The sequence below is a fragment of the Oryx dammah genome, unplaced genomic scaffold (genome assembly GCF_014754425.2).
Source record: "Oryx dammah isolate SB20612 unplaced genomic scaffold, SCBI_Odam_1.1 HiC_scaffold_16, whole genome shotgun sequence".
NCBI classification, from domain to species: Eukaryota; Metazoa; Chordata; class Mammalia; order Artiodactyla; family Bovidae; genus Oryx; species Oryx dammah.
The window spans coordinates 39,079,217-39,105,302 of record NW_024070200.1 but is presented as its reverse complement, the minus strand read 5'-3'; the positions used below and the strand labels follow the sequence as shown (position 1 = coordinate 39,105,302).

The window sequence follows — 26,086 nt, the reverse complement described above, 5'->3', positions numbered from 1 at the left end:
GATGGGCCCATGCCACCCCAGGTCATGAGGAAGGTAACACAGCCAGGGGCCTGAGGTCCCCCCAGGGGACCTGGCTCTGCCTGTTGGTGCCAAACTCTGGGGCAGTAGGGTGGGGATGCTGGGCAGACAGGCTGTGCTTCCATCCATGTGAAACATCAACTCTTGGGCTCTGAAGTTCTGGGGTCTCGGGGTCAAGTGCTTATTCCCACTTTCTAGCTGGGTGGCCCTGACTCCCCAGCTGCCCAAGGAGTCAGTGGTTCCCCAGGGGGTTGGCCTCCAAGCAAAAAAAAAAAGTTGAAATCAACTACCTCAAACTTGCTGCTCTCCAAAGCTGCAAAGCTTCTTATTTGATCTTGAACCAGCACTTAAGTGTTTGAGTGATATTGGCTTCATCATTCTTTCCTCAGGGGAGTTGTACATATATATGCTGCTTAAAAGTGTCATTTCTTTCTTAACTCAGACAGCTGATCCCATAAACTTTAACTTTGTGTGCATCACCTTTTGTGAACCAGCCTTCTAAAAATTATTAATATTTTTTATTTACAAAACGGAAATAGAACCACAGACACAGAAACAAACATACGTTACCAAAGAGGAAAGGGGGTGGGGGATAAGTTAGGAGTTTGGAATTAACATATACACACAGTTATCAACATATATATAAAATAGAGGGCTTCCCAGATGTTTCAGCAGTAAAGAATCTGCCTGCAGCGCAGGAGACCTGGGTTCGACCCCTGGGTAGGGAAAATCCCCTGGAAGAGGAAACAGCAACCCACTCCAGTATTCTGGCCTGGAGAATTCCATGGACAGAGGAGTTTGGCAGGCTACAGTCCATGGAGTTGCAAAGAGTCGGACACGACTGAGTGACTAACACACACACACACACACATATTAGATAAACAACAAGGACTGCTATATAGCACAGGGAGCAATACTCAGTATCTTATAACAACCTTTAAGGGAGAAGAATCTGAAAAAATATATATATTGTTGTTGTTGTTTAGTTAATAAGTCTTGACTGACTCTTTTGCGACCCAGTGGACTGTAGCCCGCTAGGCTCCTTCTGTCCATGGGATCTCTCAGGGAAGAATACTAGAGTGGGTTGCCACTTTTCATTCTCCGTGGGCTCTTCCCAACCCAGGGTTTCAATCCATGTCTCTTACCTTGGCAGGCGGATTCTCTACTGCCACCAGGGAAGGCCTGTATAAGATAAGTTCTTTTGATATGACATAAAAGCAAATCTTCTGAAACAATGGTACTCCAGAGGGTTTTATTAGGTGTCTAAAGTTATTAGTTTAAGAATATATTTGCAACTAAATGAATAGATAATTACAACAGTAATAATCGTATATAACCTATTTTTGGTACCCACTGTGGGCGAGGCACTGTGTTGTGTAATCACCCCTAGAACCATGTAAAACAGGAGCTACTATCCTCATTTCAAAGGGAGGCAGTGAGAGCCAGGGACGAAATTGATTGTCCCAGTTTATTTGCAGGCCTATGTGCATTTGTATTTCAATATAAGTGTTCCTAGTGATTAAAGCTTGAAACTCAGATATCCAAAGAATACAATTAGTAGATTAACACATTCAGGTCATAAAGTTGTCAGGTAAGTATAGGAAACTGATTGGGTTCTTAATAATCTACCTATCTCAATGTCAGCTATTATAAAATATTACAGAGCCATCCAGGGCGATGCAGTCTGTAGATGTCTTTTTCCTTTTTATTTGTTTGTTCCTTCATTTAGGTAAACTGGCTTCTTCTGTTTGGAGAGATAGATACTTAGATAAAACTGAATTTTATAATAGCCTGTTCTAGCATAAAAGCTGAAATTCTCCTTTGCTTGTGAAATTTAATTATTTTTTAATGGAAAAGAGCTATCACATCTACTCCCTTTGTTTCACTTCTTGTAAGTATGCTGGAAACTTCCAAGTGTAAATATCTAGCTCACTGGAACTTCTGTCTAAATATCTCCTAGATAGCTTTCCCAACCTCTTCAACATGCACACACACACACACAAACACACAGACACACAGTTATGCAAGGATGCATACATGCTTATGCATACATGCATATATATGCATCCACATCCAACAGAAACACAAGTACACGTACTCATGCAGTGACTCACAGAAGCTCACACACATATACTCCTATACATTTGCACAAAGTCACACGTGAACACCTCAATACACATGCACACATGGTCTGTCATCCAAGTGGAGTTCATTTTTATATGTGGTGTGAGGTCTAGATTGAGGTGTTTTTGTCTCTGCTTTTGCATATAACTGTCAGTTGGTTCTAGGATCACTGTTTGAAAAGTCTATCCTTTTCCCATCAATTGCCTCGGTACCTTTGTCAAACAAAATCTCAGCTGTCTGTTTGCTGTTCCATTGATCTGTGTATCTGTCCTTTCCCAAATACCACACTGTCTTGCCCACAGTAGGTTTATAATGCATTTTTAAGCAGCATGAATCCTCCAACTTTTTTTCTTTTTGAAAAATTGTTTCAAAAATCTGGTTCCTTCATCTTTCCATGTAAGTTTTAGAATCCGCTTGTCCATGTCTACAAAGAATCCTGCTTAGATGTTGAATGGGATTGTATTTAATTTGCAGATGATTTGAGGGTAACTGACTTCTTAACTGCACTGTATCTTGCAATCCAAGCTAGTAGTACGTCTCTTCATTTATTTAGGTCATGGTTGGTCTCTTTTGTCTGATTTTTGTGAGCTCCCTACAGTTTTGTTTCAGGAATATGTCCTTGCTTTGTTGATCTTCAGGTCTATACACATCCTTCTCCACCTGTTTGGCTCTGTCTTTACTTCCCACCCACCCCTCATATTCACATGGAGATCAGCTCTCTACCTCTACTTGCAAAATTCTTAGTTCTTCTGCAGATGAAAGATCACTTCCTCAGACCCGTAAATTCTCTCCTCCATGCCTATGTAGGACAGGCTTATCTCTCTGTAGCACTAAACACCACATAATGTCACTGCTTCTTTAGTTTGTTCTTTTTGGCCACCAGCCTGAATACTCTTTGAAGGAAGAGCCCAAGCCTGATTTTGGATTGCACATAACACAGAGAAAGGGCTTAGTGAATAATAGTTGTTTATGGAAATGGAGAAATAAAGAAGTGCAGGGAAATGAAAGGAGGAAGATAAACTAATAGTCAGTGAGGCTCTAGTCTGTGTCAATCATTGTATCAGGGCAGAGACAGATAAATTGATTGATAGAGAAAAATTAAATTGACAGAAAGATAGTCACTAGGCAGTAAAACAGATAGATATAAAGATGTAGAGGGAGGGAGGAAGATAAAAGTAGGTGGATAGACAGATAAAGGCAGACAATCAGATGAATACACCAACAGACGTATATATGTAGATAGACAAATGGATTGAAACACAGACAGACATAGAGACTAGAAGATGGACAGACAATTACTAGATTAGATAAATAGATAGTAGTAAGATAGACAAAAAATTAGGGAAAAGGGAGGTAGGCTGACAGTAAGATAGATATTTATATGAATATACAGTGAGATAGCTAAGCTTATAATCAGATAGACACAAAGCCAAACAGAAAAGGAAAGAGATTGAAAAGTAGAGAGATCGGTAAGTAGTCAGGTTGGCAGGTAGGCAGAAATAGAGACGGGAGGGAGGGATATAGTTTAACTTAAGTTTAGTTAATCTTAACAAAGTTCTAAGAAAGATTTGGTATATTCCCCTTGTATAGATCAGGAAAAGATTGAAGGGACTTTAGTGACCATCCAGAGGTCATTCTTACAGAGGATGGCATTGCCAGGTCTCATCAGTCTGGCCTTTCTCCTTTGCTTCTCTGACTTCCATCACTGCCTTACCAACTGAGCCTTTCCTTTCTCTTGTTCCCTTCAGTTTCCAGGCTTGAGCCCACCTGTCATTTCTTATCTAATTGAATAGCTTCTGCAGAAAATAATACTTCAAGTAGATTGTATCATGTGAGCACAAAGCAGAGCTCCGAAAGCCAGAAGTAAAATTAAAAGGAGGGCTGTGACTTTTTACACATTGTCCTACACATGAGATTCTTTTCCCTTTCAATAGTTTTAATTATTCTATAATACATGGATATTCTCTTGTGCGTTAGAGAAATGTTCATATTGACACCTCAGGGACAGGTCATGTCCTGGTGCCATAGGTAATGCAAACATTCCTCTTTGACAAACAGTCCTTTTGGATATTTCCAACTGTGCTGCAAAGAACATCCTTATACGCACATCCTTGTGTGCTTGAGCATGCCTGACTCTATGAAAGATACCAAGAGGCAGAATTACATTTAAACAACTTAGATACTGAACAAAATGCTCTCCACTGACCTCACCACAAACCCTATATACTCCCCCTAGTGGTGGAAAAAATAACCCATTTCAACTCATCAGGGCTGATTTTCCCAAACTTAATTTTTAAATTTAATTTATTTTTAATTGGAGGATAATTGATTTACAGTGTTGTTTTAGTTTCTGCCATACATCAACATGAATCACCTGTGGTGGTAATGGTTTAGTTGCTGTGTCTGACTTTAAAAAAAAATTATCTATTTTTTAACTGAAGGATAATTGCTTTACAGAATTTTGTTGTTTTCTGTCAAACATCAACAGTAATCAGCCATCGGTTCACCCATAGGTGTCCCCTCCCTCCTGAACCTCCCTCCCATCTTCCTCCCCATCCCACCCCTCTAGATTGTTACAGAGCCCCTGTTTGAGTTCCCTGAGTCATCCAGTAAATTTCCATTGGCTATCTATTTTACATATGGTATTGTAAGTTTCTATGTTACTCTCTCCATACATCTCACTCTCTCCTTCCTCCCCTCCCCCTGTGTCCATAAGTCTGTTCTCTATGTCTGTTTCTCCATTGCTGCCCTGAAAATTAATTTATCAGTGCCATCTTTCTAGATTCCATATATATATGCGTTCATTTCAGTTCAGTCGCTCAGTCGTGTCCGACTCTTTGCGACCCCATGAATCGCAGCACACCAGGCCTCCCTGTCCATCACCAACTCCTGGAGTTCACGCAAACTCATGTGCATCGAGTCAGTGATGCCATCCAGCCATCTCATCCTCTGTCGTCCCCTTCTCCTCCTGCCGCCAATCCCTCCCAGCATCAGTATATGATATTTATATTTCTCTTTCTGACTAACTTCACTCTGTATAATAGGCTGTAGGTTTGTCCACCTCATTAGAACTGACTCAAATGTGTTGCTTTTTGTGACTAATATTCCATTGTATATATGTACCACAGATTTCTTTATCCATTCATCTGTCAATAGACATCTAGGTTGCTTCCATGTCCTAGCTATTGTAAATAGTGTTGCATTGAACATTGGGGTACATATGTCTTTTTCAGTTCTGGTTTCCTTAGAGTATATGCCCAGTAGTAGAATTGCTGGGCCATGTGGTAGTTTTATTCCTAGTTTTTTAAGGAATCTCCTTACTGTTCTCCATAGTGGCTGTATCAGTTTGCATTCCCACTAACAGTGTAAGAGAGATTCCTTTTCTTCATACCTTTTCCAGAATTCATTGTTTCTAGACTTTTTGATGATGGCCATTCTGACCTGTGTGAGATGACACCTCATTGTGATTTTGATGGTATTTCTCCACAGAAGACATACAGAATGCTAATAAACACATGAAAGGATGCTCTGCCCATCTTTTGACTGGGTTCTTTGTTTTTCTGATACTGAGCTTCATGAGCTACTTGTATATTTTAAAGATTAATCTTTTGGCAGTTGCTTCATTTAAAGTTATTCTCTCCCATTTTGAGGGTTGTCTTTTCATCTTGTTTATGGCTTCCTTTGCTGTGCAAAAGCTTTTAAGTTTAATTAGTTTCCACCTTTATTTTTGTTTTTATTCCATTACTGTAGAAGATGGGTCATGGAGAATCTTGCTATGATTTATGTCAAGGAGTGTTCTGCGTATGTTTTCCTCTAAGAGTTTTTATAATTTCTGGTCTTACGTTTAGGTCTTTAATTCATTTTGAGTTTATCTTTATGTATGGTGTTAAGAACTGTTCAAATTTCATTATTTTACACATAGCTGTCCAGTTTTCCCAGCACCACTTATTAAAGAGACAGTTTTTTCTCCATTGTATATTCTTCCCTCTTCTGTCAAAGATGAGGTGCCCATAGGTGCGTGGGTTTATCTCTGAGCTTGCTATTTTGTTCCATTGGTCTATATTTCTGTTTTTGTGCCAGCTATACTATTTTGATGACTGTAGCTTTGTTGTAGAGTCTGAAGTCAAGAAGGTTGATTCCTTTGGCTCTCCACTTCTCTTTTTCAAGTTTGCTTTGGCTATCTGAGGTCTTTTGTATTTTCATACAAATTGTTAAATTTTTTGCTCTACTTCTCTGAAAAATGCCATTGATAGGGATTGCATTGAATCTGTTGGAGAAGGCACTGGCGACCCACTCCAGTACTCTTGCCTGGAAAATCCCATGGACGGAGGAGCCTGGTAGGCTGCAGTCCATGGAGTTGCTAAGAGTCAGACACGACTGAACAACTTCACTTTCACTTTCCACTTTCGTGGATTGGAGAAGGAAATGGCAACCCATTCCAGTGTTCTTGCCTGGAGAATCCCAGGGTCGGAGGAGCCTGGTGGGCTACCATCTACGGGGTCGCACAGAGTCAAACACAACTGATGTCACTTAGCAGCAGCAGCAGCATTGAATCTGTAGATTGTTTTGGGTAGTATAGTCATTTTCACAATATCGATTCTTTAAATCCAAGAACCCGGTCTTATCTCTTCATCTCTGTATGTTGTCTTTGATTTCTTTCATCAATATCTTCTAATTTTCTGTATACCGTTCTTTTGTCTCCTTAAGCAGGTTCCTTCCTAGGTGTTTTATTCTTTTTGTTGCAGTGGTGAATGGGATTGATTGCTTAATTTCTCTTTCTGATTTTTCATCATTAGTGTATGGGAATGCAAGAGATTTTTGTGCTTTGATTTTGTATCCTACAACTTTACTAAATTCACTTATTAGTTCTAGTAATTTTCTGATAGGATCTTTAGGGTTTTCTGTGTATAGTCATGGTATCTGCAAACAGTAAGAGTTTCTTTTCCAATATGGATTCCTTTCTTTTTTTCCAATCTGGATTCCTTTTATTTCTATTTATTGTCTGATTGCCATGGCTAGGACTTTCAGAACTGTTGCATAATAGTGGTGAGAGTGGGCACTCTTCTCTTGTTCCTGATCTTACAGGATATGCTTTCAATTTTTTACCATTGAGAATAATGTTTAATATATATGGCCTTTATTTTGTTGAGATAGGTTCCTTTTGTGCCTATTTTCTGAAGAGTTTTATCATAAATGGGTACTGAATTTTATGAAAAGCTTTTTCTACATCTATTGAGATTATCATATGATTTTTATCTTTTGATTTGTTAACGCATGTATCATATTGATTGATTTGCATATACTGAAGAATCCTTAAATCTCTTGGATAAACCTGACTTGATCATGGCATATGATCCTTTCAATAAGTTGTTGGATTTTGTTTGCTAAAATTTTGTTGAGGATTTTTGTATCTATGTTCATAAGTGATATTGGCTTATAATTTTCTTTTTTGTGATGTCTTTGTCTGGTTTTGGTATCACGGTGATGGTGGCCTCATAGAATGAGTTTGGAAATGTTCCTTCCTCTGAAATTGTTTGGATGAGTTTGAGAAGGACAGGCATTAGCTCTTCTCTAAATGTTTGATAGAATTCGCCTGTGAAACCATCTGTCCCTAGGCTTTTGTTTCCTGGGAGATTTTTGGTCACAGTTTTTATTTCAGTGCCTGTGATTGACTTGTTCGTAATTTCTGTTTCTTCTTGTTTCAGTCTTGAAGGTTGAACTTTTCTAAGAATTTGTCCATTTCTTCCGGGTTGTCCATTTCATTGGCGTATAGTTGCTCATAATAGTCACGTATGATCTTTGTATTTCTACGTTGTCTGTTGTAACCTCCTCCTTTTTTCTCATTCCAATTTTGTTGATTTGAGTCTTTTCCTTTTTTCTCTTGATGAGTCTGGCCAGTGTTTTGTCAATTTTGTTTATCTTCTCAAAGAACCACTTTTAATTTTATGATCTTTACTATTGTTTCCTTCACTTCTTTTTTATTAATTTGTGCTTTGATCTTTGCACACAGATTCTTTTACCATCTGAGGCACCAGGGTAGCCCCAAGTTTAGGTTGTCTATTTGATGTTTTTCTTATTTCTTGGGGTAGAATTGCATTGCTATAAATGGCACCCCACTCCAGTACTCTTGCCTGGAAAATCCCATGGACGGAGAAACCTGGTAGGCTGCAGTCCATGGGGTCGCTAAGAGTCGGACACGACTGAGTGACTTCACTTTCACTCTTCACTTTCATGCATTGGAGAAGGAAATGGCAACCCACTCCAGTGTTCTTGCCTGGAGAATCCCAGGGACAGGGGAGCCTGGTGGGCTGCCGTCTATGGGGTCGCACAGAGTCGGACACAACTGAAGCGACTTAGCAGCAGTAGCAGCAGCAAACTTCCCTCTTAGAACTGCTTTTGCTGCATCCCATAGGTTTTGAGTTGTATTTTCACTGTCATTTGTTTCTAGGTATTTTTTAATTTCCCCTTTGATTTCCTCGGTAACCTGTTGGTTATCTATAATCATAATGTTTAATCTCCATGTGTTTGTGTTTTTTACAGTTTTTTTGTCATTTATATTTAGTCTCATAGTGTTGTGGTCAGAAAAGATGCTTGATAGGATTTCAGCTTTCTTAAATTTACCAAGGTTTGATTTGTGACCCAGGATGTCATCTATTCTGGAGAATGTTCTGTGTATACTTGAGAAGTATATTCTTTGGTATTTGGATGGAATGTCTTAAAGATATCAATTGGGTTCATCTGGTCTAATGTGTCATTTAAGGCTGTGTTTGCTTATAAATTTTCTGTTTTGTGATCTGTGCATTGGTGTAAGTAGGATGTTAAAGTCCCCTACTATTATTGTGTTACTGTCTATATCCCCTTTTATGTCTGTTAGTGTTTTCCTTATGTATTTAGGTGCTCCTATGTTGGGTGCATAAATATTTACAATTTTCATGTCTTCTTTAATTTGATCCCTTGATCATTATATAGTGTCCTTCTTTTATCTCATGGAATATTCTTTAAGGTCTATTTTGTCTAATATGAGAATTGCTGCTCTGGCTTCCTTTTGATTTCCATTTGCATGGAGTATCTTTTCCCATCCTCTTACTTTCAGTCTGTATGTGTCCCTAGATCTGAAGTGGGGCTCTTGTAGACAGCATATGTATCACTTCAGTTCAGTTCAGTCACTCAGTCGTGTCAGACTCTTTGCGACCCCATGAATTGCAGCACGCCAGGCCTCCCTGTCCATCACCAACTCCCGGAGTTCACTCAGACTCACATCCAAGAAGTCCATGATGCCATCCAGCCATCTCATCCTGGGTCATCCCCTTCTCCTCCTGCCCCCACTCCCTCCCAGCATCAGAGTCTTTTCCAATGAGTCAACTCTTCGCATGAGGCGTCCAAAGTACTGAAGCTTCAGCTTTAGCATCATTCCTTCCAAAGAAATCCCAGGGCTGATCTCCTTCAGAATGGACTGGTTGGATCTCCTTGCAGTCCAAGGGACTCTCAAGAGTCTTCCCCAAAACCACAGTTCAAAAGCTTCAATTCTTCGGTGCTCAGCCTTCTTCACAGTCCAACTCTCACATCCATACATGACCACAGGAAAAACCATAGCCTTGACTAGATGGACCTTAGTCGGCAAAGTAATGTCTCTGCTTTTGAATATGCTATCTAGGTTGGTCATAACTTTTCTTCCAAGGAGTAAGCGTCTTTTAATTTCATGGCTGCAGTCACCATCTGCAGTGATTTCGGAGCCCAAAAAATAAACTCTGACACTGTTTCTACTGTTTCCCCATCTATTTGCCATGAAGTGATGGGACCAGATGCCATGATCTTCGTTTTTGGAATGTTGAGCTTTAAGCCAACTTTTTCGCTCTCCTCTTTCACTTTCATCAAGAGGCTTTTTAGCTCCTCTTCACTTTCTGCCATAAGGGTGGTGTCATCTGCATATCTGAGGTTATTGATATTTCTCCTGGCAATCTTGATTCCAGCTTGTGTTTCTTCCAGTCCAGTGTTTCTCATGATGTACTCTGCAGAGAAATTAAATAAGCAGGGTGACAATATACAGCCTTGACATACTCCTTTTCCTATTTGGAACCAGTCTGTTGTTCCATGTCCAGTTCTAACTGTTGCTTCCTGACCTGCATACAGATTTCTCAAGAGGCAGCTTAGGTGGTCTGTATTCCCATCTCTTTCAGAATTTTCCACAGTTGATTGTGATCCACACAGTCAAAGGCTTTGGCATAGTCAATAAAGCAGAAATAGATGTTTTTCTGGAACTCTCTTGCTTTTTCCATGATCCAGCAGATGTTGGCAATTTGATCTCTGGTTCCTCTGCCTTTTGTAAAACCAGCTTGAACATCAGGGATTCATGGTTCACGTATTGCTGAAGTCTGGCTTGGAGAATTTTGAGCATTACTTTACTAGCGTGTGAGATGAGTGCAATTGTGCAGTAGTTTGAGCATTCTTTGGCATTGCCTTTCTTTGGGATTGGAATGAAAACTGACCTTTTCCAGTCCTGTGGCCACTGCTGAGTTTTCCAAACTTGCTGGCATATTGAGTGTAGCACTTTCACAGCATCATCTTTCAGGATTTGAAATAGCTCAACTGGAATTCATCACCTCCACTAGCTTTGTTCGTAGTGATGCTTTCTAAGGCCCACTTGACTTCACATTCCAAGATGTCTGGCTCTAGATTAGTGATCACATCATCATGATTATCTGGGTCATGAAGATCTTTTTTGTACAGTTCTTCCATGTATTCTTGCTGCCTCTTCTAAATATCTTCTGCTTCTGTTAGGCCCATACCATTTCTGTCTTTTATCGAGCCCATCTTTGCATGAAATGTTCTCTTGGTATCTCTAATTTTCTTGAAGAGATCTCTAGTCTTTCCCATTCTGTTCTTTTCCTCTATTTCTTTGCATTGATCGTTGAAGAAGGCTTTCTTATCTCTTCTTGCTATTCTTTGGAACTCTACATTCAGATGCTTATATCTTTGCTTTCCTCCTTTGCTTTTTGCCTCTCTTCTTTTCACAGCTATTTGTAAGGCCTCCCCAGACAGCCATTTTGCTTTTTTGCATTTCTTTTCCATGGGGATGGTTTTGATCCCTGTCTCCTGTACAATGTCACGAACCTCCATCCATAGTTCATCAGGCACTCTATCTATCAGATCTAGACCCTTAAATCTATTTCTCACTTCCACTGTATAATCATAAGGGATTTGATTTAGGTCATACCTGAATGGTCTAGCGGTTTTCCCTACTTTCTTCAATTTAAGTCTGAATTTGGCAATAAGGAGTTCATGATCTGAGCCACAGTCAGCTCCTGGTCTTGTTTTTGTTGACTGTATGGAGCTTCTCCATCTTTGGCTGCAAAGGATTTAATCAGTCTGATTTCGGTGTTGACCATCTGGTGATGTCCATGTGCAGAGTCTTCTCTTGTGTTGTTGGAAGAGGGTGTTTGCTATGACCAGTGCATTTTTTTGGCAAAACTCTATTAGTCTTTGCCCTGCTTCATTCCGCATTGCAAGGCCAAATTTGCCTGTTACTCCAGGTGTTTCTTGACTTCCTACTTCTGCATTCCAGTCCCCTATAATGAAAAGGACATCTTTTTTGGGTGTTAGTTCTAAAAGATCTTGTAGGTGTTCATAAAACCGTTCAACTTCAGTTTCTTTAGCATTACTGGTTGGGGCATAGACTTGGATAATTGTGATATTGAATGGTTTGCCTTGAAGACGAACAGAGATCATTCTGTCATTTTTGAGATTGCATCCAAGTACTACATTTCGAACTCTTTTGGTGACCATGATGGCTACTCCATTTCTCCTGAGGGATTCCTGCCCGCAGTAGTAGATGTAATGGTCATCTGAGTTAAATTCACCCATTCCAGTCCATTTTAGTTCGCTGATTCCTAGAATGTCAACATTTACCCTTGCCATCTCTTGTTTGACCACTTCCAATTTGCCTTGATTCATGGACCTGACATTCCAGGTTCCTATGCAGTATTGCTCTTACAGCATCGGATCTTGCTTGTATCCATTCAGCAACTCTGTGTCTTTTGGATGAAGTATTTAATCCATTTACATTTAAAGTAATTATTATATATACATTCCTATTGACATTTTCTTAATTGTTCTGTATTTGCTTTTGTAGGTCTTTTCCTTCTCTTGTGTTTCCTGCCTACAGAAATCGCTTTAGCATTTGTTGTAAAGCTGCTTTGGTGGTGCTAAATACTCTTTAACTTTTGCTTGTCTGTAAAACTTTTGATTTCTCTATCAAGTTTGAATGAGCTCCTTGCTAGGTAATCTTGGTTATAGATTTTTCCCTTTCATTACTTCAAATATATCCTGCCATTCCTTTCTGGCCTGCAGAGTTTCTGCTGAAAGATCAGCTGTTAACTGTATGGGGTTTCCTTTGTATGTTACATGTTGCTTTTCCCTTGCCTCTTTTAATATTTTTTCTTTGCGTTTAATTTTTGTTGGTCGATTAATGTGTCTTGGGGTGTTTCTCCTTGGATGTTTCTATTTCCTTTCCCATGTTAGGGAAAATTTCAGCTATAATTTCTTCAAAAATTTTCTCAGACCCTTTCTTTTTCTCTTCTTTTGGGACCCCTATCATTTGAATGTTGGTACATTTAATATTGTCCCAGAGGTCTCTGAGACTATCGTCAATTCTTTTCATTCTTTTTTTCTTTATTCTGCTCTTCAACAGTAACTTCTACCATATTATCTTTTAACTGATTTATCTGTTTTGCCTCAGGTATCCTGCCATTGATTTCTTCTAGAGTATTTTTAATTTCAGTAATTGTATTTTTTGTCACTGTTTATTTATTCTTTATCTCTTCTAGATCTTTTTTAATGTGTTAAATGATTCTTGCATTTTCTCCATTCTATTTTCAAGATGTTGGATCATCTTTACTATCATTATTCTGAATTTTTTCAGGTAGTTTGCCTATTACCTCTTCATTTGTTTAGTCTTAGGGGTTTTTACCTTGCTTCTTCATTTGTACAATAGTTCTCTGTCTTTTCACTTTATCTAACTTACTGTGCTTGAGGTTTCCTTTCCCCAGGCTATAGGATCATAGTTCCTTTTGCTTTTGGTCTCTGGCCTCTTCAGGTAAGGTTTCTTCAGTGTCTTCTGTAGGCTTTGTGTTGGGAGGGATTTGTGCCTGTGTTCTGGTGGGAGGAGGTGAGTTTTTCCCTCTGATGGGCAGAGCTGTGTGAGGTGGTATGATTTGGGGTGTCTGTGGGATGCCTATCTGCTGATGATTAGGTTTGTGATCTTACCTTGCTTGTTTGGCTGAGGCTTCCAGTGCTGGGTGCTGTCAGCAGTTAGGTGGTGCCAAGTCTTGGATACAGGTGGAGGCCTTCATGCGCATTCTCACTAATTAATACTCCCTGGGGTCAGGAGTTCTCTGGCAGTCTGGTGTCCTGGACTCAGCATTCCCACCCCAGAGACTCAGGCCCAATCTCTGGTCAAGGAACCCCTAAAAAGCTGATTGTTATGGCAATAAAGGGGATTTAAACAAACAAAACAGAAAAAAAAAAAGAAAAAAACAAAAAAATGGACCCCAGATAAATGGTAAATGCAAAATCAGAAATATAGAATATAGAAACAGGAACATACACACACAAACACATACACACAAACAACCAAAACCAAAACAGTCTGAAGTGAATGACATACCAAGAGAGTGACCCAGTGAGCAAAGAAAACCAAAATTGTTATCAATCAATTAAAAACAAAACTAAAACACAAAACAGAAACCAAGACCAAAGCAGAGTGTCAATGCAAAGAAAACAAATCAAACTAACAAACATAGTGAAAAAAAGAAAGAAAAGAACAGAAAAGTAAAGTTAAATAATGTATGTAAATATATATATTAAATAATAACAACAACAAGAAAAGAGCAAAACAAAAACAAACAAAATCACAGAACTGCAGAAAGCCAAAGTAGAAGTAAAGGAAATTAAAAGTGTGATTTTTTAAAAAGTTCTCAAAAGCCTAAATAGAGATAATAATGATAAAAATAACAAACCACAGCTACAGAGAAAAAAAGAAAAAGAAAAAATCCTGAACCAACTACAGAAAAATCAAAATATAAGAGTATAAGTGTTTTCCTTGAGTCTCAGCTGTCAGTATCTTTTCCCCCTCTGTGAGCCATAGCCCACCTCTGCTTCCCTAGGAGACCCCTCCAGTACTGGGTGGGGGTGAGGAGCTGGTGTCTCTGGACCTACTGTGATGAAGCTGAGCCTATTCTGGCCCTGCTTCTACGTGTTCTTGCCTCCAGTGTCCACAGCTGCCAGAGCTAGGGCATTTTCTTTTGTGGGAACACTCATTGTCCTTTTATATATTCCTTAGAGTCAGAGTCTACCTAGTTGATCATGTGGATTTAATCTACAGCTTTTACAGCTGGTGGAAAGGTTTTTGATCCTCTTCCTTAGCAACTCCACTCCTGGGGCCCAGTTGTGGTTTTATCCCCACCTCTGCATGTGGGTCATCCCTGGGAGTCTGCTCTTGAGGCTCTTTGAGGATTTGAGACTGCCCCAGTGAGCAACGGGCATGGAGGTGGTGTGGCTGCTTGAATCACAGAGCCCCTGTTAGTGCCAGATTTGCAAGGAAGCTGATAGCCATGGGTGTGGGAGATATTGCACTATTAGGGCTTTTCCCCAGCCTCTGAAACTCTGCCCCAGTGAGGGCCGAGCATAGAGGTGGCATGGCTGCTTTGATCACAGAGACCCCAGGGCACCAGGTGCACCATGAAGCCAGCAGCCTCAGGTGTAGAAGATATGGCGCTTTTAGAAAACTAGTCTCTGGTAGCTGGCATTCAAAGGGCCTCCCTGGCTGGTCCTTCTCTGTTGCTTGGTGCAGCAGGCACTCAAAGGGCCACCCTCTCTGTTGGTCTTTCTCTGTTGGTCAGCTGTCGGCGCCAGTAAGTGGGAAGAGAAAGCCTGCAGTGATGGCTCTATCCCCTGCACATGACTCAGCCGTCACGCCCTGCCTGTATAGCTGCCAGGCTTCCCTCCAAAGGCGTTCCCGCCACAGTTTCCTCTCCCCCATCACCTCAGGCCATCTCCCCATGGTCAACAGCAGTGCTCGCCCTGGAATTGCTCTCCATTCCCTGCGGTCCTGCTGCCGGCAGTGACTTGTGTCACTGTCCAAGGTACGAAGGGCCACGGCATGGACTGTCTGTGTGGGTCTCCATTCAGAGTATCACAGATCAGCTGTTTCACTCTCCGACAGCCTCAAGTGCTTCCCCTCCATCCCAGCTGATTGCCCTGACGTGGAGATTTCAGCTCCCTCAGTCCCCAGGTGCAGATCCCTCCTCTTTTTCTCTTCCTTCCTTCATCCTACTGAGTTTTGCATGGCTTTATATATTCTTTTCCAGTGGTCAGGGACGCCTGCCAACTCTTAGCTGGTGCTCTGTGAGATCTACATCTGAAGACATATTCCTGATGCATCCATGGAGAGAGATGCACTCCACTTCCCATGCCATCTTCAGGACCCTCCAAAGTTAATTTTTTGAGGAGCCTATCTGTGGGGTAGGGGTTGGGTGGGCATGGTTAGTGCTTATCTTATGGTTAAATTTGTATTCCCTTCATTGTTACTAAGGTTGATCATCTTTCCATATACTGATTTGTCATCAGGGCTTCCTATAAACTTCACATTCATATGATTTGCCAATTTTTTTTCTTGTTCTGTGAATCTTTAATTATTTGGATATGTTCATTTTCTATTCTGAATGTCAGTTCCTTGTTCATTATATATTTTCCAAAATTTTCTCCTGTTCTGTCTAACTTTGAAGTTTTTGCAGGATTTGTTTTTTCATTCAGAAGTTTAGTTATTGATTTGGCACTTTTGCTGTTATTCATTTCATCAGATTTTTCTATGATGGCTTTTGCTTTTTGTGTTTTAAGAAGGCTTTCTGTATGAGTCAGGACAGGCTAAATGCTACAACAAGCGTCCCCCAAACTCTGGTGCTTTAACACAGTATAGTTTACTTTTGCCATCTGTCAGTCAGCACAGTGTGGGTAGCACGGAGAGCTCTCTCTCCCTTCCTCCCTCCCCCATCTCACCTCTCCCCCTCCTTTTCCCTCTCTCTCCCTTCTTCCTCTGCTTCCTGTTCTTCTTCCTCTCTTCCTCCCCCTCCCCATCTCTCCCCTCCCACCTCTTCCTCTTTCTTATTCACCTCTCTCTTTCTCTCTCAATCTCTTTTATACACACATAAACACACACATTTTCCATCCTCTCACTGGTCTTTCTGTCTGCCCCTTTCCACACTACTTTAATCACAGTTCTTTTATGTTTGATGTGTGGTAGAACAGACTTCTGAATCCACTTTGATCTTTATCAAAAGTGCTTTGGAATTTCTTGCTTCTTTATTCTTCTGTGTTTTAGAAACTGTCATATTCCATAACAGGTCTGTTCTGGTGGTATTGAAGTTATGGTATGAATTAGAATCTTAAAAATAGTCTTCCCATCCTTTTAGTTTTCTTTCTCGCCTTAAATATTGTTTTCTGTCCAAACAGAAAATTTATTTCATGTTTGATGTGTGAACCCTAGTTAATTATAGAAACTTTTAATGAAGCAGATCTTTTGTTTTTTATAAAAATGATTAATTGGCTAATGTTGGTATGTAAAAAAAGTATTGATTTTTTTTAATGTTGGTCTTATTCCAGCCATTTAAAATGTTCTTCTTTGTTCTAAGACTTGGTCATGGGCTTATTCTAAATTTGGATGGCACTGCTTCTAAAGTTTGTATTATTAGGTAGGATAATTGTTATAAGTTTGGAATACCTTTTAATAAGTAAAGGAAGTTTTCTTCTATTCCTGGTTTATTTTGAGTTGTATAATGAATGATATGAGCTTTTTGGCATCTTTTGAGATGATCATATGGTTTTTCTTCTGGAGAGTGTTAATATAGCATACTCGCATTAGGATCATGTTTGGCTGTTAGTAACAAAGAGAAGAAATAATAGGGAATTTAGTAGGAGGGAAATTTTGCTCCTCTCTCATGAGTCTGGGGTAAGCATTTCAGTGATGGCAACTCCATGAATCCCCAGGACTGCCTTCCTGCCTCCTGAATCTCCCTGTACCCTTATCTCCATTATCTTATTGGGGTTAGGGCTCCAGAGTCCTTTGTCTTTCTCTGTCTTTTTCTACAGTTGGATTCTCTGTTTAAGGTTTTCATCCATGTTTATAAATGACATTAGCCCATGACTTTTTCTCTTTTCTTTTCTTTCTTTTCTAATTTTGACATCTGAATTATTCTCCCTTCATGTAGCAACTAGGAATCTAAGTTCAGCTATAAATCACCAAGCATTTGACTTACTTGGCTAGAACTGATAGGTATTTATATGAGAAGAATGATGGGAAGTCCAGAGAGGTGAAGTCTAGGGCCTGGGCAGAGTTCAGTGGTACCATCAGGATTAGACTTGTTACTCCACCAGCCTGCATGTTGGGTCATCCTCTGGCTTTCTCAAAGACCGAAGATGGCAGATATACTTGGAGATGGTATTTCCTTGCCTAAGGCAGAAAGGAGGAAGAAAGCCAGTGGGAAAGGACTGTATCAGGTAAGCCTGACCTCTTCTATCAGGGAAGCAGTGGCTCTCCCATAAACTCAACACGGTTGACTCCTGTCTCTTATCGCATAGACCTGAATCATTCAGTGCAGCTGCGTCCAGATTGGTGAATCTGAGTTCAAGGAGGGCAGATTTCAATGACCAACTCTGAACCATTTGGATTCATTACCCAGTACTAGGAATATTGTCAGTCTCCAAATATCAAGGGTTCTGCACTGCAACCTGATAAACCAAGAGTTTACCAGTGGTAGGTGAGTAGGTATAGAGTAGGCAACAAGAAAATGAAAACACTTTCCTATTTCTTTCTACATTCTTGATCCATCTTTCACTGTTACCAAATCTTTGTGTCTTTGTTTTCCTAGCACAGTACATGTCCATTCTCTACAAAGAAACTCCCAGTGGTTTCCCGCTGGCCTCATGTTAGAATCTAGCTTCTTTCCTTGAAAGCCCACAGGTCTGACTCTGACCTTTACCTGTAGTCACCATGCCCACAGCTCTCCTGCTTCTGGTATCCCTGGACCCTGTGCTTATAGTGTCCATCCAGCTCGGAATGTCTTCTATTCAGCCTTCCTAAATCCTCAAAATCTCATCCTACATTTGGCCTTTTTCATTCTGCCAGGCAGAAGGAACTTACCCTTTCTAGTATCCTAATTTTTTTTAATAAATCATATTATAGCATTTATACCAGTCTAAGTTGAATAATGGTTATTTTCATGTATACCCATCAGATGGAGTAGGAACTTGGATTTAGTATTTCTATTTTATTTGTTCACTCAACAGATTTATTTGACATCTGGTATATTCCAACTTGTGATGTTAGTGCAAAAAAATAGGAACCCTGACCTTCAGGACAACCCTCACAGAGAGAGACAAGGAGGCACGTAGGTCAGCAGTGGCAGCCCAGGACCTACACACATACTTGAAGTGTTCCTTTCATGTCAGTGAGACCATGGAAAGAGCCTGACCCTTTAGGCTTTTATTTTTAAGACTCTTTTAACTTGTTAGCAGGTACACCTTTTCCCAGAAGACCTGGATAAAATGATTGAAATCAACAGGGGAAGTATAAACCTGATTAATGAGTTGTTTAGATCTTCTTAAAACCTTGATGATGGCACATTGGTCTGGTTCAGACATACATTTTATGCCTGTGTAACAGCTAGATTTGTGAGCCTGGACAGTAAAAGCATAAATCCTTTAAAGCAAGAGAATCTTGCAAGCATTCCAGTGCTGAAGGCTTGAATTGTGCAGGGAAGCTCTGCTGGAGTTTTTCAAGGATAATACTCTGACATCCACTAGCCCTTAGAAGGTGATCATTCCTTCCACAGTTCGACGGATATTACTGTCCTCTACAAGTGAGAATAAATAATGCCATGTCTTGTCGCCTTAAAACTTTACTTCCATGTTTAAGTATTATCTTCAAAATGAGTGATTATTATTCCTTGTGTATTCTCTAATTGTTTTCTCTTAATGTGAGTTCAAGGTAGGAAGCAGCATGAAAAGAACAGTCTGTAACTCTTTGGGGTTCATGAGCCTTGAGTGTGATGATACCTATACATCTGTTCCCATACTAAGAACTGTTGAAGATTTTTAGAGATTTAACCTATTAATGTATCATTTTCATGCACACAATAGAAAACCTCAATAGATCCTACACTCAGTACTATTAGCAAAAATATAAGTTTTAGGAGAGACTTTTTTCCATCTTTCCATCCTAGGAGAAAAATCATTAAAATGTATGACTGAGTGTCTACTAAGGAGATATTTTACTTCTGATCATACACTGTTGCATGTGCTGTGTTTTAAAGGTGCTGGACATTTGGACCTCGGAATGTCTGAAGACCCCATACCATTATAAAGGGTTGGTGAATAGCGATCTTAGGTCTAAGGGGTCTTTGTGGGAGTCATTGCTCTGCTACTGAGCTTTCTGATCTTCAGTAAAATGGAACAGAGCCACTTGCCTTGTGGAGTTGTTGTCTGAATGAGAGTTAACCCACCTGTAAAGTCCTTAGTATACTCACTGTCATCCTGGGCCCTTGACAAATTGTAGCTATTTTCCTCGTTTAGCTATAGAGAGAATATACACCCATGGGAAGAATGTTTTTCATTGTCTAGCTCCTGTCAAATAAATTGGAAAGCCAAGATGAAATGGGTAAATCTGTAGTAAAATACAGTCTAACACAGTTGAATCCTACAAAAAGTCTAAACAGTAATTTCCACAGGAAAAAATAAATAGGGGAAGTTGTAAAGGGTTTCCTTCAAAAGAAACATCAGGAATAGATTGATTCACAGAGAATATCTGTCTAACATTTAAATGCCAGGTGACTCCAGTGCTACTTAGGCTATTGCAAGAGAATTGAGAAAGAAGATAAGCTTATGGTTTTGCTCTGTGTATAGGATGTTAACCATGAAACTGTCAAAGTTACACAAAAGATTGCACATAAAAATAAAAGCTGTATATCAAGTTAATGCATTAATATGAAAATAGTTTTAAATAAAAACTAGCGAACTGAAGAAAAAAGCACATAGGAAGAGAAATACCAACAAATGATTAAAGATTTATCTAGAGCTATGAGTAAAGTTTAATATTAGAAGTTAATTAATAGAATTCATTATATTAATAGATATTAAGAAAAAATTATGTGAAAATCAACATCCATCCATAATAAAGCTACTCAATAAGGCATATGGGTATTTTCTAAACATATGTACAAATATGTATATAGCCCAAAAGCCAATAGCCAGCATCTTACTCAGTGTGGCAAATCTACTAAAGTTAGGAGAAAAGCAAAAATGCCCATTACCTCTATGAATAGTTAATAGTACATTGAATTAATTCAGTCAGGCAAGAGAAGAAAGAGGCTTAAAACCTGAAACTTCGGAGTAAGACAATCTCTGTTTGCATAGGATGTGATTGTATATCTATCAAAATGAAAAACAAGGGGGAAAAGACCCAATGGATAAATTTCTATAAACACTAATTAAGAACTTAGTAAAAGAGCAGGATATAAATTTCACAGCCAGAAGTCAATAGTTTTGTTTAGAAATATGATAACCAGTTAACACACATATTGGGAAAAAAGATACCCTTTATGGATACCTAGGCATAAATATGGGGTTCCCTGGTGGCTCAGTGGTAAAGAACCCACCTACCTATGCAGGAGATATGGGTAGATCCCTGGGTTGAGAAGATCCCCGGAGAAGGTAATGGCAACCCACTCCAGTAACTTGCCTGGGAAATCCCATGAACAGAGGTGACTGGTGGGCTATAGTCCTTGGGATCACGAAAGAGTTGGACATGACATGGTGACTAAACAATAGCCAAGGCATAATTTAAACAGAAAAATACAGAAATAGACCCAATTGCATATGCAAACATACCATATAGCAGTGAAAGCATCTGAGATTAGAAGGACTTCCCCACTGATGGGTTTTGCTCTTAAGTTGTGTTGAAACAGTTGGATAGACAGGAAAAATGCTAAAATTGAGTCTATTCCTCACTTGATACACCAAGATCAAGTCCAGCTGCATCAGTGCTTTCAATGTGAAAAATAAAACCCTTTAATAGATAATTTTTAGAGCAGTTTTAAGTATACAGCAAAGCTGAGCAGAAGGTGTGGACTGTTACCATGTAACTCCTTGTCCCCACACACATGGCCTCCACTACTGTCAGCATCCCACACCAAGGCAATACGTGTGTTACAATCAATGAACCAACACTGGCCCATCCTTATCACCCAAAGTCCATAATGTCCGTTAGGGTTCACTCTTGGTGTTGTGCATTTGTTGGTTCGAAACCTTGGGTGTTCTCAGGGTGAAATCCAAAACTGGCCCACATTCTCGTATGTAATGAGACTAACTTACCCAAGCAAAGAGACAAATGCTTGGAGTGCTTTCTAGGAAGCTGGGCCGTCCTTTGTTTTAATTGGTTATATAAACCTTAGGAGCTTATCATTTAAACTTGACATCAACTTGCTGATTTAATAAGAAACAAAAGCCTAATATGTAATAAAATGGGAGTAGAGTACAGTTTTAGCCATATTTCCCAAAGCATGGAATGAGCCAGGCCTCCAGCCTCCACGGTCCTGTGTGTGTGTGTGTGTGTGTGTGTGTGTGTGTGTGTGTGCACACGCAAGGGGGAGCCTGAGAAATTGGTGTGTCAAGAGGACCTCTTCTGTGGCAATTGCTTCTGTCTTCTCTGGTTGGGGTCCCAGCGAAGGTAGCATGACAGAGTTTACGCTGTCACAGGAGTTCAGGCAGCACTGTTGGGACCGAGCATGGCTAGGGTTGATCAGGGGTCAGCAGGACACTGAGCCACACAGGAGACACCCCATATGTGGCAGGCAGTCCAGAGTGCCTGTGAGCGTGCAGAACACCCTCTCAGGACTGTGACCTTGCGGAGTCAGGGGCCTGGGAGGGAGGGAAGGAGGGAGCCAGGGGTGTGAGGGGCTAGGCCAGGCTGCAGGGGCCCAGAGAGAAGGGCATGGGAAGCACCTCTGTGCTCTGGGCTTCCAAGTGACCCTTGAGAGGCTCCCAGCAGGAGAGCTGTCGGTCCAGTCTGTCTGCCTGTGGAGAAGGTCAAGGGCGGGGGACAGCTCTCATCCCGAGGGAAAGACCAGGGTACATCTCAACAGTGCTGCCTGGCTCTCCCTTCTCAAACCTCCATCACCTCACACACAGAGAGGAATCATGCAAATACCTACACAAGGGCCTACTGTGTAGCACAGGGAACTGTACTCAATATCTTGTAATAACCTATAAAGGAAAAAAACCTGAAAAAGAATATACGTCTGAATCACTTCACTGTACACCTGAAACTAACACAATGTTGTAAATCAAATATATACTTCATCAAAAATAAATCATATGTTAAAATGTATAACATTTTTTAAATTAGCATACAAATTATTTTTTTAAATCCCTATCAAGGATAAAGAGCATGCCCCCCAACATGGTTTTAGGAAAATGCCTAGCCAGGGGCCTGGTCCTTGGAACATGGGCAGTGATTGGCCAGAAACAGAATATTCTGGCCAAAGCCCTATATTTTGCAGGGAGTGACAGAGCCCAGGGATGGGCTTGGATGGTCACCTTGAACCCCCTCCCGGGTTCTCCCCAGGGTCCTACTGTGCATTTTCAGGCCTTTGTATCCATCTGGACTCAGGGACTGAGGTCCAGCTAGGAAAGAGGGTGTTGGTCATCCTTCCTGTGTCTGAGAGTGATAGGGGGTGGGATGGGGGGCACTTGGTGCCTCTGTTGCTCCTGGGAGCAGACACCTACCTGTCTGGGTGCATGCCTACATGTAATCAGTTAGCAAGCTTTCTGGTTTGTCCAGCAGGACTGGCTGAGGGCAGCACGCACCCCTTCTGCCCTCCAGGCTAGCTCTTCAGTGCTTCCAGAGGTGGCAGTTCTGCTCCTTGGTGGAGACCTGGGCAGGCAAGGGTGGTCCTCATCATCACAGGTTGGATAATAGCTCACGCTTACTGAGCATGCCCTGTGGGCCAGTGTGTTTCATGCACTAACTCCTTCAGACTTTAGACCAGCTAAGAGGTACTGTTATGATTCTGATCCACCAATGAGGAAACTGAAACGGTATACCTGAGGCCTTACAGGAGTGGTGATGGAGCTATTTTGGCACCAAGAGAGACTGATTCCAGGGTCAAGCCCTGTCCCTGGACTGCACTGCCTCTCCCAAGACAAAGCCACAGTGGAAAGAACTTGACATGCCCCTGTCTCCAGGACAGTAGGCAAGACCCTCAGAGAAGTTCTGTCCAGGGGCCAAGATGCAGAGCCTGGGAATGGCCTCCCTGGTCCTCAGAGGGTTAGGACAGGCCAGGGGTGCCTTGGCCATGAAGGGTGGGTCATGGGGCCCAGCAGTGCTCTCTGGAGGATTGGCATGAGGGGGCAGGGGTGATGATGGCCAAGATGGCTGGGAGCCCATGTCCCCATTGGCCTGGCTCCTCCTGTGTCATCACAGTGCTTGAATGTGGGGCCTCGGTGCGTTGGGGGCATTAGATTTAAGAAATAAGTCTTGGATTTCCCTGGTGATCCAGTGGTTAAGAGTCTGCCTGCCAGTGCAGGGGACATGGGTTCAGTCCTGGCCCAGGAAGATTCTAAGGCCATGCTGCAACTGCTGAAGGCTGCTTGCCCTAGAGCCCACACTCTGCAACAAGAGAAGACACCACCAGGAGAAACCTGTGCACCGCGCCTAGGGAGTCGCCCCCACTCGCCGCAGCGAGAGAGAGCCCACATCCAATAGCAAAGACCCAGCACAGCCAAGAATAAATAAATGATAATTTTTTAATAAAAGAAAGAAGTCTTCCAGGGGACATGCACATTAACCTCTTGCTGCACCAATGTTTATGCTTGAATGTGGTGAAAAGTTCTTCTGAAGTCCATCCTTTGATTTCTGTCTGTGCAGAGGACAAGGCACAGAGGAGGAGGTGTGGCATGAGTCTTCATCACAGCACTGGTCTCAGCACAGGGGCTTGGTGTAAGCGTAGAAATGGTACAAGCTGAATTATACACAGCGGCCCAAAGGTGGAAACAACCGAGTGTGCAGCTACAGATGAATGGCTACACAAGGTGTGGTCTATCCATGCAGTGGAATGTTATTCAGCCTTTTTGTGGCCGCGTGGTATATCCTCCCAAAATTCATGTGCTGAAGCCCTAACCCCCAAGTGTGATGGTATTAGGAGGTCGAACCAGAGGGAGGTAATTGGGTTTAGATGAGTTTGTGAGGATGGAGCCCCCATGCTGCTATTTGTGTCCTTGCCACATGAGGACCCAGGGAGAAGGTGGCATCTGCAGCCAGAATATGGGCTCTCACCAGATGCCAAATCTCACAAGATACTAGCACCTTGATCTCAGACTTGCCAGCCTCCAGAACTATGAGAAATCCATGTCCCTTGTTTGAGCCATCCAATCTGTGGCATTTTCTGACAGCATCCCCAACTAAGATGAGCCTTAAAATGGAAAGAAATCCCAACACTGCTACAACACACATGCACCTTGGAAGACCCCATGCTGAGCAAAATAGACCAGGTCAACAGGGGACTGGTGATTTGGTAAATATTATGTGATTTGTTAAGAGGATCCTGGTACTGTCAAATTTAGAAACAAAGTAGAGCAGTGGTTTCCAGGGGCTGGGGGCGGGGGGGAGTTCATGTTTAATGGGGCAGAGTGTCCATTGGACAACATGAAAAAGTTCCAGAGATGATGATGATGATGATGGGTGCATAATAATGTAGAATATATTTAATGTCACTGAAATGTACTCTTAAATAGTTAAAATGGTGATTTCATGTTATATATGTGTTATAATAATTTAAAATATGCAAGATTCAATGTATTGATGGGGTACTTACTATTAAGATTGAAAACAGGTCTGTGATGGGAAAAGGATACTCTCTGAAATAAAAGTACTGGTTACAAAGAGGAAATTTGAGATACTACCCCCCTTGCAGAAGCCCCCATGTTTGGGAGCTGATAGGCAGGTGCCCAAGGAGAAAACGGGCCTGATTCAGACAGTCAGCCGAGCCCCAGGTGCGCCTCCTATGACACGAAGCAAAGCCTCAGCCTCTGTCTGACTGTCAGGAGAGTAACACACTCTTATCTTCTGCTTTGTCCTCCAGGTGGAAGTGACCAAAGAAGTGGCTCTCCTGGCTGAGGCCCCGGTACATGGAGAGAAGGAAGACAGCAGTCTCCTAATTGGAACCATAGACATTAGGTCAAATCATTTTCTTATTGTCAAGCCACACCAACCCAAAAATCACACCCAAGTCAGAGCCTGTGCAAGCTGGTGTAGGGACACTGAGTGTCTGACGTCACAGACACCACTGTCTTATTCCTCCATCCTCATGGCCTGGCACCTTTGATGAGCTTACTTCCCCAAGTCTTACAGATGCTCAGGGGGACTCAGAGAAGTAACACAGTATGTCACCTCTTATCACAGGGGCTGAGCTGGGGTTGGGATTAGGCCAGCAGTTCTGGCTCTAAAGCAGCAGCAGTCGGCACAGACCTAGTGCTCAAGCAGAGCCCATCCAAGTGAAAAAGAAACGGGATTCTCATCAGCGGCATGGGATTTAAACTCACCCCCATGGCTTGCAAAATAAATTAGATGCTCACCAGGATAATATTTTCCATCATTTATACCTAGCAAACTTTCTGTGAAGGTCCAGATAGTAAATACGTTTGGTTCCATGGATCTTAACAGTTTCTGTTTTAACTGTTTGACTCAGCCACATGCAAAAATGACCATGGATAGTATGACAGGGAATGGGCAGGGCTGGTTCCAATAAAACATTATTCACAAAGTAGTGGACTGTAACTTGTCGACCCCTTCTTGATGGAGACAGAGGGTGCATTTGTGCTTTATCAGGCATGACCGTGT

At 41.3% G+C, this 26,086-nt stretch overlaps 1 protein-coding gene across 1 annotated transcript in view; it reads left to right on the top strand.

Annotated features, from left to right (window-relative positions):
* Positions 1 to 26,086, top strand: part of OTUD7A (OTU deubiquitinase 7A) — a 379,826-nt gene that overhangs the window by 193,765 nt on the left and 159,975 nt on the right. The window contains exon 3 of the mRNA XM_040257375.1: positions 25,329 to 25,423. The gene's annotated coding sequence lies outside the window, so the exon portion shown is untranslated. The remainder of the gene's footprint in view (positions 1 to 25,328; positions 25,424 to 26,086) is intronic.